Here is a 15288-nt window from a genome sequence, read left to right as displayed (position 1 = left end):
GATTTACTTGCTTGTGGGAGCTTGAGTTAGTGAATGTTTTGTGTATCCTTATTTTCTCCAGAGGATGGATCAACTAAGTGCCTTGCATTCTGGTATGAGTTCAGTGATAGATGGTGTAAAGGGTGCCATCACCCGGCTCGTGTCAAATAAAACAGCAAAGTTTTTGAAGCTCTTTCGCAATTCTCAGTACAGATACAATCCTTTATCCGGAACCCTTGGGGTTTCGGATTTTTCCAGGTTTCGGAAAGCCCTCCCGAATTGTGCTGCCTCCCCCTGACCGCCGATCTCCCGGCCGCCTCCCCCTGACCGCCGATCTCCCAGCCGCCTCCCCCTGACCACCAGTCTCCTGGCCGCCTCCCCCTGACCTTGGTCCCCACTTGGTGGATTTTGAAGCTTTCCAGATTTTAGGTGTCCGGATAAAGGATCGTGTGCCTGTACCATTTTTAACTTTCTATGATTCATTCGCACATACCAGTTCGTGAGCCTGTCCACAAATTTGACTAGTTTGGGCACTGCAGTGTAGTGCCTTATATGGTTCCATTCTGTTTTGAAAAATTGGATTAGGGATTGTGTAAATGAAAGCATTCATTTAACCATGATGTCACTGTCCTCAACTGTACCTTCATTGAAAAGAAATCGAATACTCTCTTTCAGCAATCTCTGAATATTCTGAATAAGGAATCTATGCATTGTACCAAGGTAGGAAGATGTCCTTGAGAACATCTCTCACTCCTCCTTTAATCTGTAAATTTTCTGCTGTTACAGCAGGGGAATTAATAAGGTGCAGTCTCGATGCATCTGCACCAGAGGTGTTAACAATGTGAATTGGATCTGGGTAATTCTTCTTGCATTTGGTTATTATTCAGTAACAGATAATCAACTGTTCCATAACCATCCTTGCACGCATCGGCAAAATAATGCAGTTGAGCAAATGTCACTGTTCCAAAGTTTGTGGGTTTGAAGCATCTATCAACCTTAGTCTTCCAGCTCCAAACAGAAGAGGGGAAACAATCTAAAATGTTCCAACAATGTCCATTCAATCCAAACATCTATTTCTGTTGACTAAATGTAGTGACTACTATCCATTTTAAAAAAAAAAAATTGCTATGATGCTATGTGGGCTCTTAATTTGATGTTTTTGAGAAATTCGTGACAAAGTCCAGATGAGTTTTAAAATGGTTAAAACACAAAAGGACTTGTAACGTCCATGGTAATGTTTTTAAATTTGGTAAATGTCTTATCGACCATGAATCTATGTTAACGTAACGTTCCATCTCCTTGGAAACGGTCAACAGAAAATATCAGAGCCTCACTCACTTACCGTCTATTCCACCATTACAGTCAACGAAGACTAACTACTCTCCAAGCCCGCTAAACCCCACGCATACGCCTATCCCAAGTCCATAGAGCACGTGCACCAAAGGATACTGAACGCATACAGGCTTTGGACCCTGGGACGCCACTGATGCCCACAGCCAAAGTGACAACGGTAAGCAATGAGCCTTTGGCTCTTACACTTGATAATTGTATCAAGTGACTGGTAAATTCAAACCCAAATTCTTTACTAGATGGAGTGAGGACTATGCTTCTGGCTTATTTATTCCCTGTTGGGTAAATGGAGCTGTCACCATAATCATCCTCGAATTTTTTAAAAAGTTTTTTTTTGGCTGAAGATCCAGAATGGGTCCCAGAATTTTGTGAATTTCCTTAAATTTAATATTAATGAAGGTATGATTTTTCAGTTAACTTAAAGAGGAATTTGATTGACTTGAATTTGATGACTGGTTCTGCAGTGTAACCATAAGAATCGTAATTTGATATGAAATAATTTTTAGGGCTGCAAAGTTATAAATCTGCATCTGACAAAGTTGGGTTAAAAATTAGGAAATCACTTTTTTTTTCCCCTCCCCACCCAAAGAGCTGTGAAGTTGGAATGGATCGGTTAATTATGAATGTCAACACTGAGATTGATAGATTGTTGCTAGAAAAGGATATGAAGAGAAAATTGTTCGATAAATAAAAACATGATTCTGATAAGCCCCGATCCAAATAAATAGTTGATGAAACTTGAATGACCTTTCATTGCCGCAATGAGCAATCATTCAATGAGCACTGACTCTCTTCTATGCAGAAACACATCAGTAAACAGAATTCTTATGCACTCGAATTACAGTGGATTACTTCAATCATTATTAGATATTTGAAGTTTTATTTTATAACATTTCATTTCTCTGATATAGCCATTGTAACATCTGTGCCACCACTGCCAGAACTTGGATTGTTGCAATTGTAACAGCAACAAGAGATGATCTTGTGATGACAATATTTCACCTTCCTCTTTTTCTTCAGAGCATTCAGGATTGCACTTAGCAAGCTTATCTTTAATTCGACCAGCTGCATCTTTTTTAGAATCACCTTCTGGATGGTGATTCCATAGTGCAACCTTCTTGTTTCATCAGGTGTCAGAGGCTTCAGTTTATAATGTTCCTGAATTGTGAGAGTAAAATGGTCACTAGTTTGTCAAAGGGAACCCAATAAGCATTGATAAATCCTTCATGCCCATTGATAAAGAAATGAATCTTGTCATGGATACTTGCAGTAAATCTGCCCGATCTGGCTGAGAGTATGGTGTAGTATAACATCCAGCTAAGAGAGGTTAACTTCCTGTTATTATTTATCACTATGAACAAGCTAAGTAAGATGGTGCATTCCTGAAGTACCATGGTTTCAAATTGAGGTTTTCTCGGAAATTTTATATCAAGTGAGTGTCCCATCTAGTTGCAGGGAAGCAATTAGAGAGGATTTATTTAGGATTTGCACTCAGTTGGGAAGGCCCTAGATCAATGGTTCTCAATCTTTTTCTTTCCACTCACATACCACCTTAAGTATTCCCTATGCCATAGGTGCTCTGTGATTAGTAATGGGTTGCTTAAGGTGGGATGTGGGTGGAAAGAAAAAGGTTGCGAATCACTGATCTAGACTCAATTGTTACTGAAATATTTGCTTGATAAAAAATGGTTATTTCCTTTGGCCTTATGAAATAGTGTACATGACGAGTCAATTAGGTACGATTAAAACAGTGGTTTTCAAACGTTTTCTTTCCACCCACTTACCGTCTTAAGCAATCCCTTACTAATCACAGAGCATCTATGGCATAGGGAATACTTAGTGGCATGTGAGTGGAAAGAGAAAGGTTGAGAACCACCTGTCTTAGATGGTGCAGTTTTGTGTAGGGCAGGTCACATCTTACAAACCTGGGTTTTTTTTTTTGAGGTGGTGACAAAAATGGTGGATGCGGGTTGGGCAATGGTCAGTTGTCAACATGGACTTTTGTAATATATTTGACAAGGTCCCTCCTGGTAGGTTGAATCAGAAGAAAAATATGCATTTGATCCACCATGAATTGATAGTTTGGATTTGGAATTGACTCGCCCATGGAATACAGAGGGTAGAAGGGGAAGGGTGTTACTCTGGCTGGAGGTTGATGACCTGTGGTGTTCTGCAGGGGTCTACATTGGGACCTCTGTGGCTTGTGGTAAGTAACAAGTTGTGCATAGAAGGGAGGGGTATCAAAGGATACCTCAGGATAAAGTTATTTTTTATTTACAACACAGTAGAAGCCATTTCTGATTGTTGAAACCCATGCTGCCAATTAACCTACCAACCCCATATGTTTTTGGGAGGGTGAGAGGAAACCTGAGCATCCATGCAGGTCATGGAAGAACCTACAGGTGCCTTAAAGACGGTGGAGGATTCGATCTCTGGTGCTGTGATGGGGTTGCGCTAACCACTGCACTAATGTGCTACTAATCAGTTAGATATAGGTGGAGAAATAGCAAATGGAGTTCAGTCTGAGCAAAGTGTTGCACTTTTGGAGGTCAAATGTAAAGAGGAAGAATACTGTCCGTAGCAAGATTCATGATAGCATTGATATACAGAAGGATCTGGAGGTCCAGGTGTATAACTCATTGAAAGTGGCTGTGGAAGTAGATGGGTGGGGGGGGGGCAATAAAGGTGTATTGGCATGCTTGTCTTTGATGGGCAGAGCATTGAGTATGAATGGTACTACTGTGCCACTCCAATTACCCCATTACAGGAAGGATTTGGAGGCTTTGGAAATGGGACAGAAGAGATTTATCAGAATGTTGTCTGAATTAGAGGGCATGAGGTAGGGGGGAGAAATTGGACAACCTTGGGCCTTTGAAGCATCAGAGGCTGAGGGGACACTTGATCAAAGTTTATAAAAATTATACAGTCATTGATGGGGAAGGCAGAATATACCCTCTTCCCCCACCCCCACCCTGGGAGTAAAAATGTCAAATATGAGAGGAAGTGCATTTGAGTTGAGAAGGAACATTTTTTTTATGCACAGAATGGTAGATGCCTGGATTGAGCTACCAGGGGTAGTTTTGGAACCAGATTTGATACTAGTGTTCCAGAGGCTGTTAGACACTTGAAAATGCAGGGCATGGAAGGAGATGGGTCTGTGCAGGCAGCAGAGATTTGATTTAATTTGGTTTAATTCGGTGCAGACGTGGGTTGAAGGGCCTGTTCCTTTGCTATACTGTTCTCTAGTCAAGAGCAAGAAACAAGTGCAATTAACAATTACTTTAAAGAAGCCACCAACCTTTGTGGACTGAGGTGAGAAGTAATTGATTAAAAAGCTGATGACGTGAACAATGAAGACGGCGAGAGAGAGGAACAGGATGACGTCAATCACTATCTGACCAAGGAATGTGGTTTGTGATGATGCTATTTGATCAGCCACCCATAGATTGAAGTCCTCTGGTACCATTTCCATCCTTAAACGCCTGATGTAAAACTTTCTCCTCTAGAAGAAAAAAGAAACAAAACTGGAGTGAAATTTATCAGAGCTTGGAACAACATAATTCATCAGAGCCATCAGATTGAGTGCAATTAAATCCATACAGCAGCAATATGTTTAGCTCATATTTAATCAGTATTATCTTGTCTCCCAGTATATTTAGAGTGTTGCTTCAGCCAGCAAAGATGTTGGACCTTCTGCAGTGTAAGATTATTTGCAACCTTGTAACAATCTTCGGCCATCTAAATTCGTATTTTGAATCCTCTGGATAATCCTGGCTGACTCAGAATCCCGCTTCTCTTTCTTGTTTCCAAATCTGTATGAGGCCAGATCCCTCATCAGCATGGTTACCTCTGCCCTTTAACTGTATGCATTCTGCCATTCCACATCTCTTCACCATCCCTTGCTTCACCTTTATCTCTGAACCCTTGAGCTTTGGAATTTCTTCCAAAACCTGCCTACCTCCCTTAAACCCACCACCCCCCCCCCCCCATTGGATAACTTTTTAGTCAACTGCTTTATTTCCACCCACCCTCCCCCTCCCTACCGAACTGACTTGGTGTCTGTCTGTGGCACAACATTGCACTTGAGGTGTACTTTAGAATGATTTTGTATGCTATATCAATGGAAGCAGTTGTTGTTTTTCCCAGAATTGGATTCTTGTAGAAGGGTAATCTGTGAATATTTCCACAAAATAATCATAGTTTTTACCAAATCAGAAACTGGACCTTCAGCTCAATTTCTCCAAGTCATCTGTCTCAGCTGGTCCCATTTGCCTGTTTGGCCCATCATTTCTCTAAAACATTCTTATCCCTGTACCTGTCTAAATGTCTTTTAATCAATGGAATTGGATAATCCTATATCACTTCATTTGGCAGCTTGTTCCACATACTCTTAAACCTCTGTGTAGAAAAAGGTGCCCCTCAGGTCCTCTTTTAAACCCCCCTCTCACTTTAAATCTATACCCTCCAGTTTTAGATTCCCCAAACCTGTGGAAAAGAATAATTAGTAAAACACAAAAAGCTGCAGACAATGTGATTGAACTAAAAACTAGAAACTAGAAACTGCAGAAGGCCATCCCTGATATTTCGGAGGAAGCTATAGACAGAAAGATTCACACCAGCTATGGCAGGGAGTGCAGGCCATTACACCCTTCAAAGCGAGGGCGAACATCATAGATGGCTGTGATGCTTGACTACCGATGAGCTGAACACCACCTTTGAGAAGGAGAACCCAACAGAGCCTATGAGAATGTGATACCTGTCTCTGATGCTGACATCAGAACATAATTCAGTAGGGTGAACCCTCACAAGGATGTCAGGGCCTGACATCGTACCTGGCAGGGTACTGAAAATCTGGGCCAAGCAACGACAGGTAGTCCTCGACTTCCGACCTACATGAGTTACGTCCACCTGCATATAGGACTGAATTAAAAAAAGCTTTATTAAAACTATTGTACAAGTACATACTTTGTATTAAAAGTTCTGTATACAGTGGTCCCTTCTCCCTGGCAGCAGGCTGAGGTCCCTGAGATACCACCAACCCATCAGTTCTAATTATGGTCGTAAGTCGAGGACTACTGTTATGAGCTGAGAGGACCCCAAAACCAGCAGCAATAGATATTCATCACATCAAATGGTTATTTAAACAAAAGTTGCTTTTAATTATCTTTAAATATGAAAACAGAATCACACTTGAACTTAACTGACCTAACTTAACCCCCTTCTAATTCTAAGTGCATGTGTATGTAATATGTGTGTAAGTTCAGAAAAGTTCTTTGGTTCACAGTCCAATCTCACTTCTCATTCCTCCAAGTTCACTGGTTGCAGGCAATTCATATACTGTGCACAGAAATTAACATTTATAAAGTTCACCAGGCTTTCCACTCAGGAAGGTTCTTGTAGGTTTTCAGAAAGAGATTTGTTGTTCTAGGACATCCTCAACTGATGTACTTCCATCAGCCACTTCAGTGTCTTGCTAATGAAACTTGCCCCTTGAGGGTTTTTCAGATGATGAGCTTTCTTTCAGGTCACCACAGAGTTCCTTTTTGATCCCCTTATTCCAAGTGAAACATTAGACAGCCAGTCCTCTCTTCTTGCATGAACCACACGGGCTTTGATCAGGCCATCTTCCAAATGGGGATTTCCACAAGCTTGCCAACTTGTCCTGTTCTAGTTCCAACTACTTCTGCTGGCTGTAACACTAGAAGTGAAATCTCTCTCTCTCTCTCACCTGTTTTTTTTCTCTCTCTCTGCTTGCCAAACCACATGACCCTCTTAGAACAGCAATTTCTCTTCCAGACAATCTGCGGCTCCAACAAGATCTTTCATCTGTTGCCTTTTGTAAACAACAATCCATTAGTGAAGTCTCTTGAGCACTCTCCAAAGGTCTTGCAAAAACTGTGTAGCTGACATGTCTAGCATTAGCAGAACTCCAGTATTTCAAAAATATCTATTTTAAGTGTTTGTATGTAACCTACTCTAACAAACCTCTCCCAATTTATCTCCCAAAAACATATCTATACACTCTGTCACACTACCTGTACCTGAAATGTTCACGGACATTTTCAATCTCTCATTGCTGCAATTAGAGGTTCCCACCTGCTTCAAAAAGGCATCAATCATCCTGGTGCCCAAGAAGAGTAGAGTGAGCTGCCTCAGCGAATATCGCCCAGTAGCACTCACATCGACTGTGATTAAATGCTTTGAGAGGTTGGTCATGGCCAGAATTAATACGTACCTAAGCAGAGATCTGGTCCCACTGCAATTTGCCTATTGTCACAGTCGCTCCATAGCAGATGCAATATCGCTGGCTCTGGATCACTTCACAAAAACACCAACTCTTGTGTATGGCTGCTCTTAATTGTTTACAGCTCAGCCTTCAATACCATTACTCCCTCAGTGCTGGTCAAGAACTACCAAATCCTGGGCCTCTGTACCTCCCTCTCTAGCTGGATCCTTGACTTCTTCAATGGAAGATCACAGTCAGTACAAATTGGAAACATTGTCTCCTCCTCACCTACTATCAACACAGGCATACCTCAAGGATGCATGTTCAGCCCACTGCTCTACTCCCTCTGCACCCATGACTGTGTGGCCAGGCACAATTTTAATGCTATCTACAAATTAGCTGATGACACCACAGCTGTTGGCAGAATCACAAACTTCAGTGAGGAAGTGTACAGGAGGGAGGTGGATCAGCTCATTGAGTGGTGTCAACCTTGCACTCAGTGTTATCAAAACCAAGAAGATAATTGTAGACTTCAGGAGGAAGTCAGGAGGACACGACCCAGTCTTCATCGAAGGCTCAGCAGTGGAGAGGGTGAAAAACTTCAAATTCCTGGGTGTCAACATCGAGGATCTGTCCTAACGTTCATGTTGATGCAATCACAAAGAAGGTTCGTCAGCGGCTATACTTTGTGAGATGTTTGAGTAAATTTGGTATCTTACTGAAGACTCGTTATTTATTTTGTGTCCCATTTGTAATAAAACAAAACTGTTACCAGTGTGGATGTGAGCACAGGTATCATTCATGAGTCAATGTCCTGGAACTTGTCATTCTACCAAGCTCACTGCTTCATCACCCATCAGAGCCCTGTCACTCCACTTTATCATTATGGTTTGCAGGGGGGAGGGGATGATTTTGATGACTTGGTGGTCATGGTTTATTGACTTAGTTGGAGACCAGCTCCATCTGTACAGACGAGTTAATCAGGAATTCCGCATTCCTGAGAATCAAGTTCAATAATACTTTCTTACTGAGACTGAGGACACAGGAGACTGCAGCGGGCAACCAGCCACCATCCTGACAACTTTCTATTGGAGCTCTATCGAGGGCATCCTGGCTGGCTGCGTCAGTGAGGTACAGAAAATTGGATCGGAGGTCAATTCACAGGACCATTAGGGTGGCAGAGAGAATCACTGGGGTCTCTCTCAACCCTCCACCTTAGACATGATCTATTGGGATCATTGTCTGAAGAGGGCACGCAAAATCATTGAGGACCCTTTCCACACCGCATACATCATCTTTAAGATGTTCACACTGGGAAAGAGATACAGGAGTATCAGAGCCAGAACCGCCAGGCTGAGGACCAGCTTCTTCCCACAGTCAGTGAGAATGCTGAACGACCAAAGGAACTGCTCACACTAACCATCTGAGACTGTCATATTCATGAAACAACACCTATTTATTTATTTAATCTATATATTTGTCCTGTGTATATATTGTTTAAGTGTTATGTCTGGTTGTAGTATTGGCAGGTTTTGGGCCAAGGATTGGAGAACGCTGTTTCGTCGGGTTGTACTTGTACAATCGGATGACAATGAACTTGAACTTTCTCTTAAAATTCCTGATGTGGAAATTGATTTCACTGAGGTAAAATATCTGCTCAGAACCTACCCTATCAATCTCCCTTCTCTCTCTTTCCCTCTAGTTCTGCCTCTCTCTTCCCTTTTCTCCTTTCGCAGAGTCACAATCAATTTTCTCAAATCTTCGTGTCCAATTAACACCTTTTGCCTGTTGGTCTGGACACCTACTCCTCCCAGTTGTTCCGTCTCTCCCTAGTCTTTAATTAAGATAACTGCCCACTTTTCATTTGAAGAAGGGCACAGGCCAGAAACGTCAGTAATATATCTTTACCTCCTTTGGATGCGGTGGGACCGCCTGAGTTCCTCCAGCATTTCTGTGTGTTGTTACTGCAATCTCAGAGTCTACAGACTTTTATGTTTCACTCCAACCTGCTCACCCTCTTCTCATCCCTTGGAATCCCCTTCATTCTAGGAATTAATCCAGTGAACGTTCCTGGAGACTGCAAAAATGTGGTCATTGCTCATTTTTAAAAGGTTCTGATGGCTTTCACCAGGAAATGTTTCTTGTATTAATGATGGTCTTTGTCACTCACGGATCCTAATCAATTACAATCATTCAGACAATCCATGCAAAGACAGTGAAGGTCCACGATGAAATCCATTGTATCTGGCTTCATGTTGAATTGGACTCCAACCCACAAATATTTAATTTAAATTTTTTAAATTTAGTCATACAGCACAGGCCATTTTGGCCCACAAACCTGTGCTGCTCATTTACACCCAATTGATCTATACCCCGGTACATTTTTGAATGGTGGGAGGAAACTGGAGCCCCTGGGGAAAATCTATGCGGACATGGGAAGAGCATACAAACTCCTTACAGACAATGCAGGATTCAAATCATGGTCACCGGCGCATCAACTGCATTGCACTAACCACTACAGTAGTACTGGGACAAGGTAAACAGTACAACCTTGGTTCTGGTTGAGTCCTGCATTTTACATTGGAAAACATTGTGGTCGCTGCCACTATAAAGGCCTTGTGCTAATCACTATGCCAACTGTGTGGCCTAGAATTTTTAATTCTACACACACAGCATAGTTACAGGCCCTTCTGGCCCAGGAGCCGATGCCACTCAATTGACCTACAAACCCCGTACATTTTGAAGGGCAGGAGGAAAATGGAGCACCCGGAGGAAATTCACACAGGTCAGAGGGAGAATGTACAAACTCCTTACAGACCATGCAGGATTCGAACCCAGAGTCACTGGTGCTGTAATAGCATTGTTCTAACCACTACCATAACTGTATTACTCTTGGGAAATTTAACCTTGCAGATTTTTAAACCATGTGCTTGAATATTATTGTGTATTGCAAAAGAAGCATTAACTTTTTTGTCATTGCTCAGTGCAGAAGATGAAGTCTAGCACTCCACATTGTGGACAATTTCCTGAACTGTGCCCATTCAAGGGATACTGCAGGATCCCATGTATTTCAATGAAGAAGGCTAGAGTTGCTCCCTCAGCAAGCTAGCTATGATTTCACGTTAATCGTGACAGCTCACACTGTAAGGGGCGTCGGGCAACACCAATGGCCACTCTTTATCTGTGTTATGGCAGGCAGAAGGCAATTTTGTGTAAAACATTCTGTATTATTGACAATAAAATAATCTTGACTCAATCACACAGAATCTATAATTGAAAGTGAAAATGTTGGAAACACTCAAAAAGTCATGCAGCATCTTTGGAGAAAAAAAAGGTGGTGGTACAAGTTTCCTTTGTTCTCACAAATCTTTATTCACCACTTTCCACTTATGATGTCTGTCTATTTCTAGCCTTTACTGCAACCCTAACATTTAAAAAAAAATATTGTGTCCTATCATTAGATTGTGACATCACAATGAGCCATCATTTTCAGCTCAGACGTGGGCCAAAGGGCCTGTTGTATTCTTCATATGAAACTACTGAATCTAAAATCATAGAAATTATAATGTAAATTTAGGCAACACATTTTTCATCCAGGAACATATAAGCTTGTATAATTTCTGATTTCCATGGTCATTTAAACACATTTCATGCTATTTTCTGCTTTTTTTTAAAGACAATATCATTAAATCTTGACGAATAAATTATGTTTGTTAAGCCTCCTTTATGACGCTTGAATTAGACAGCCAGCCTCCGTGCACTGTAGCTGATCCCAGTTCTAAATGAAACAGACATTTAAGATTTTTTATTTCAGGGAACTGATGATTATCCAGAACCTGAGCCCTTCCGTTGACAAAGACGCGTTTCTAGAATGGCTCTTATGGCTACTATCCAAGTAGGTTATTTGGGAAAACAAAAGTACAGATGCTGAAATCTGCAGCAAAAGCTAACTGCTGGGGAAACTCAGCAAGTCCACCAGCACCTGTGGAGATTAAGGGTTGTGACGCTGCATCAGAAAATTCTCTTGAAGGGTAGTCACTTGTCACGTGTGTGTGTTTATACTTTAGAATTATTGTCACAAAATTAGGTATTTTACATTTCAAGTTCAGAACTGCCTGAAGCCTCAAATCGTTAAGCAACATTTCTTTTTGGAGAGGGCCACCACTCTTCCTCAGCCGGACATATTGTTGCAGCACACTTTTAGTGCAGTGAGTCAGAAATGGGTTACCTCAAACAATGGGGACACTCTCATTTCTCAGCTATCTTCTCTTCCATTCTCCTACCTGTATTCATCTATGACGTCTTCCCTGTAAGCCTATGCTCCTCTTCTTCCTTCCCCTTCCTCCCTCCTCTCCACACTTTCTTTTATTTGGGCACCTGTCTTTTTTTTTCATATACCAGTTTACCCTTTCACTTCCTTTGGCGCTGGGTGACCTGCTGAGTTTCTCCTGCACATTGGTGCATTGCATTCAACCCCAGTATCGGCAGACTTTTTTGTCTTCGCTTCCCAACTGAACTGAGTAGTGCCCCTGTTCTGGACATTTTCCTTGCCTTATCCAGTTCTTTGATCCAAAGGACCATTGTATCTGAAATTAAGGAACTGTATGTCATAATCTGGGAGTTTTTTCACTGTCAGATAGGGTCGGCATAGTGGTTTGTGCAACGCCTTTACAGCGCCAACGATTGGGACTAGGGTTTGAATCCCACACTGTCTCTAAGGCATTTGTATGGGTTTTCCATAGGGACTCCAGTTTCCTCCCACCATTTGAAATATATCGGGAGTGTAAATTGGGTGGCATGGATTTGTGGGTAAAATGGCCTGTTACTGTGCTGTATGTCTAAATTTTAAAATATTAAATTTCCTGTAGTAAGCAGATAAAAATAGAACATGACAGCACAGAAAACAGGCCCTTCAACCCATCTAATCTGTGCCAAACTATTATTCTGCCTCATCCCACTAACCTGCACCCAGTTCATAGCCTGCCGTACTCCTCACATCCATGTATTGTACCTGTCCATAATTCTTCTTAAATGTTAATATTGAGCCTGCATTCACCACTTCAGCCGGCTCAATAACTACAAACAAACTTGATTTTTTTTTAACGTAATCCATTTATCACTTCTCATGGGCACGGAGGGAATCTGGACTCCTAAACTGAAAAAGGCATTAAAAAAATGAGAGGTCTTACCAGGTAATGACCACCAAATTCCTCCCTATCAGCTCAAAGAAGGTAACAATGACAAGCTTTTCTCAACAGACTGGAAGTATGAAGGCTCCAGGCACATCACCTTCTTAATTATGTCACAACCAGCCTCTGATGTCACAAACCTTTGCCCATGACGGCGCAAAACAAGTACATGATGAACTCAAAAAATACGGCAGAGAAATTAGACCACTTTGGATGTAAAATGAGTAGATGGGATGTTTGAAGTATATTGAATGAAGTATTAGCCTCAGGAAGCAAGCAAGCATGGTTTTAACTTCTTGCAAATCCTAATAGGAAATCAAATGCATGGTCAAGAACTACCCTTAGCCACCTGTAAATGGTATGCACCAAGGTTTTTCAGTAATTGTGGCCAACACCCAAAACTCAACTGGTTTAAAAGAAATCAAGAGTATAGTCTGCTCCTCACTTAACCATTCTTAGACCTCACTATCACTATCACTCAAACACCAGGTAAGATTTTAAGATGTACATGCTCAAGTGCTGGAATGGCATTTGAACCCTTAACCTTCTGGCTGAAGACCGCATTCTGCCACCTGAGTCACATGTATTACCACATGGATCATTTTCAATGGGAGTTCAAGCATCTGTGTCCAAAAAGTCTCACTAAATCTTTAGTAAACCTTAGTTACTCGACTTGAATGTTTGTGTGCAGGAGACCACAGCTAACTCAGCAGAACTCATGTCTGGCTACCCTCTATGGCTAAACAATACCTATCCAATTATCTATTGAGATCAGTTGGAAGGAATTTAATCCCATCCTATGTCCAGGTAGCAGTTGTTTTGAAAGACCAGATTAAATTCCAAAGCAATTTGTGTTTTGTTTTTGCATGAATGCAGCCATTAATACCAAACAGTACATTTACAATCATAAAATAACAGAAGCTTTTTTGGAACCTTGCCTTTTAAGCGGATGATTTTGATTGATAATTCAAAAAACAAATCGAGCTCTTGACAATCATCCCAGAAAGGAAATTCCAGTTGTTTGCTTGACATTCCAGAGATTATAATGACCAAACAGAGCAATGCTTGTACTGTACCTGATGCTTCAGCTTGTCCGGAGAAAGTAAAGCTACAGGAAAAAATTGCAACAAAGCAAAAGCCATCCCAAAGCCAATATCAAGGATGTAAAAAAAACATGATGTCATCATGTTGTGACAGGATGCAATAGAAGGCAGGTTCTGCTGAGGAAAAGTTACAATTTGTTAAAAAAGAATTTTTGAAGGATTGTGAAAATTATCCTCCCACCCCCCAATATCTACCAGGATTGTGGTCTGAAGAGGGCGCACAAAATCATTGAGGACCCTTTCCACCCTGCACACAGCATCCTTCAGTGCTCCCGTCGGGGAAGAGATAGAGGAGTATCAGAACCAGAACCACCAGGCTGAGGAACAGCTTCTTCTCTCGGACAGTGAAATCGCTGAACGCCCAATGGAACTGCTCACAATAACCATCCCAGACTCACACATTAACAAAGCAACATTATTTATTTAGATATTTGTATACTAGTCCTGAGTACGCATTTTTTTGTCAGTACGTGTGTTATTCCTGGTTGCGTAGCACTGAGGACCAGAGAGCACTGTTCCGTCAGGATGTACTTGTACAATCGGATGATAATGAACTTGAAGGAGAAGCCAACCCTACCTTTTGTGAAGTAAAAGAGGAAACTGATCTACAGCGCATTGTCTGTTACCTGTGTCACTTTCCTGTTGTCACAGAGATGAAATCAAGACCACAGAGACATACACAAAAAGGGTCACAAAAAGTTGGCAACCTTACAAAATAGAAAAAGGATAAAGTATAAAGGAATATACCACATACAAAGCTTTGTTAGACAAATGACAGAGCAACTGCAGAAACGGCAAATACTGCGGACCAATTTGAGCGCAGTAAGCTGCCACAAAAACCAAGGAGATACTGACCTTCTGAACTGTCTTTAGTGACGTTGGCCAAGCAACAAATATTACCTTAAAACTTGAGTGAAAACTCAGTTCCTTTCCATCATGCCATATGATTTTTTTTACACTTCTTTCATGTCTCAGGACTTCCACAGCTGAGAATTCAGGCTGAAGATCTACAACCTACAACTTTTCTGTTAAGATGCAAGAGGTCTACTAAATAGAGCAAAAAACTGGAAACAACAACAAACACTTCTTCAGATTAATATACATAGCCACCCAGCCACTGGAAACAGACATTCTGTTTTAAATGGCTCAGTCCTGAAAAGTGAGAACTGATGGCAATTAAATTGAAAGATGATGTGAACAGCTTCCAATGTTAGAATGCCAAAGCTTAAATCTAATGATTTTGATCCAGAATAAATGGTTCTTTCAGGGCTACAAGATACCCCATACATCTCTCAGGGAGCTATTGTGTAGATTTCAGAATCAGGATCAGAATTTATTGTCATGAACATGTGTCACAAAATTCATTGTTTTGCAGCAGCGACACAGGTGTGAAATTGCTATAAATTACATTAAGAAAATAAATGAGTGCAAGAGAGAGGTG

The sequence above is a fragment of the Narcine bancroftii genome, chromosome 8 (assembly GCF_036971445.1).
Source record: "Narcine bancroftii isolate sNarBan1 chromosome 8, sNarBan1.hap1, whole genome shotgun sequence".
Classification (NCBI taxonomy): domain Eukaryota; kingdom Metazoa; phylum Chordata; class Chondrichthyes; order Torpediniformes; family Narcinidae; genus Narcine; species Narcine bancroftii.
The sequence above is the reverse complement of the archived record's forward strand: the minus strand, read 5'-3'. Positions refer to the sequence as shown.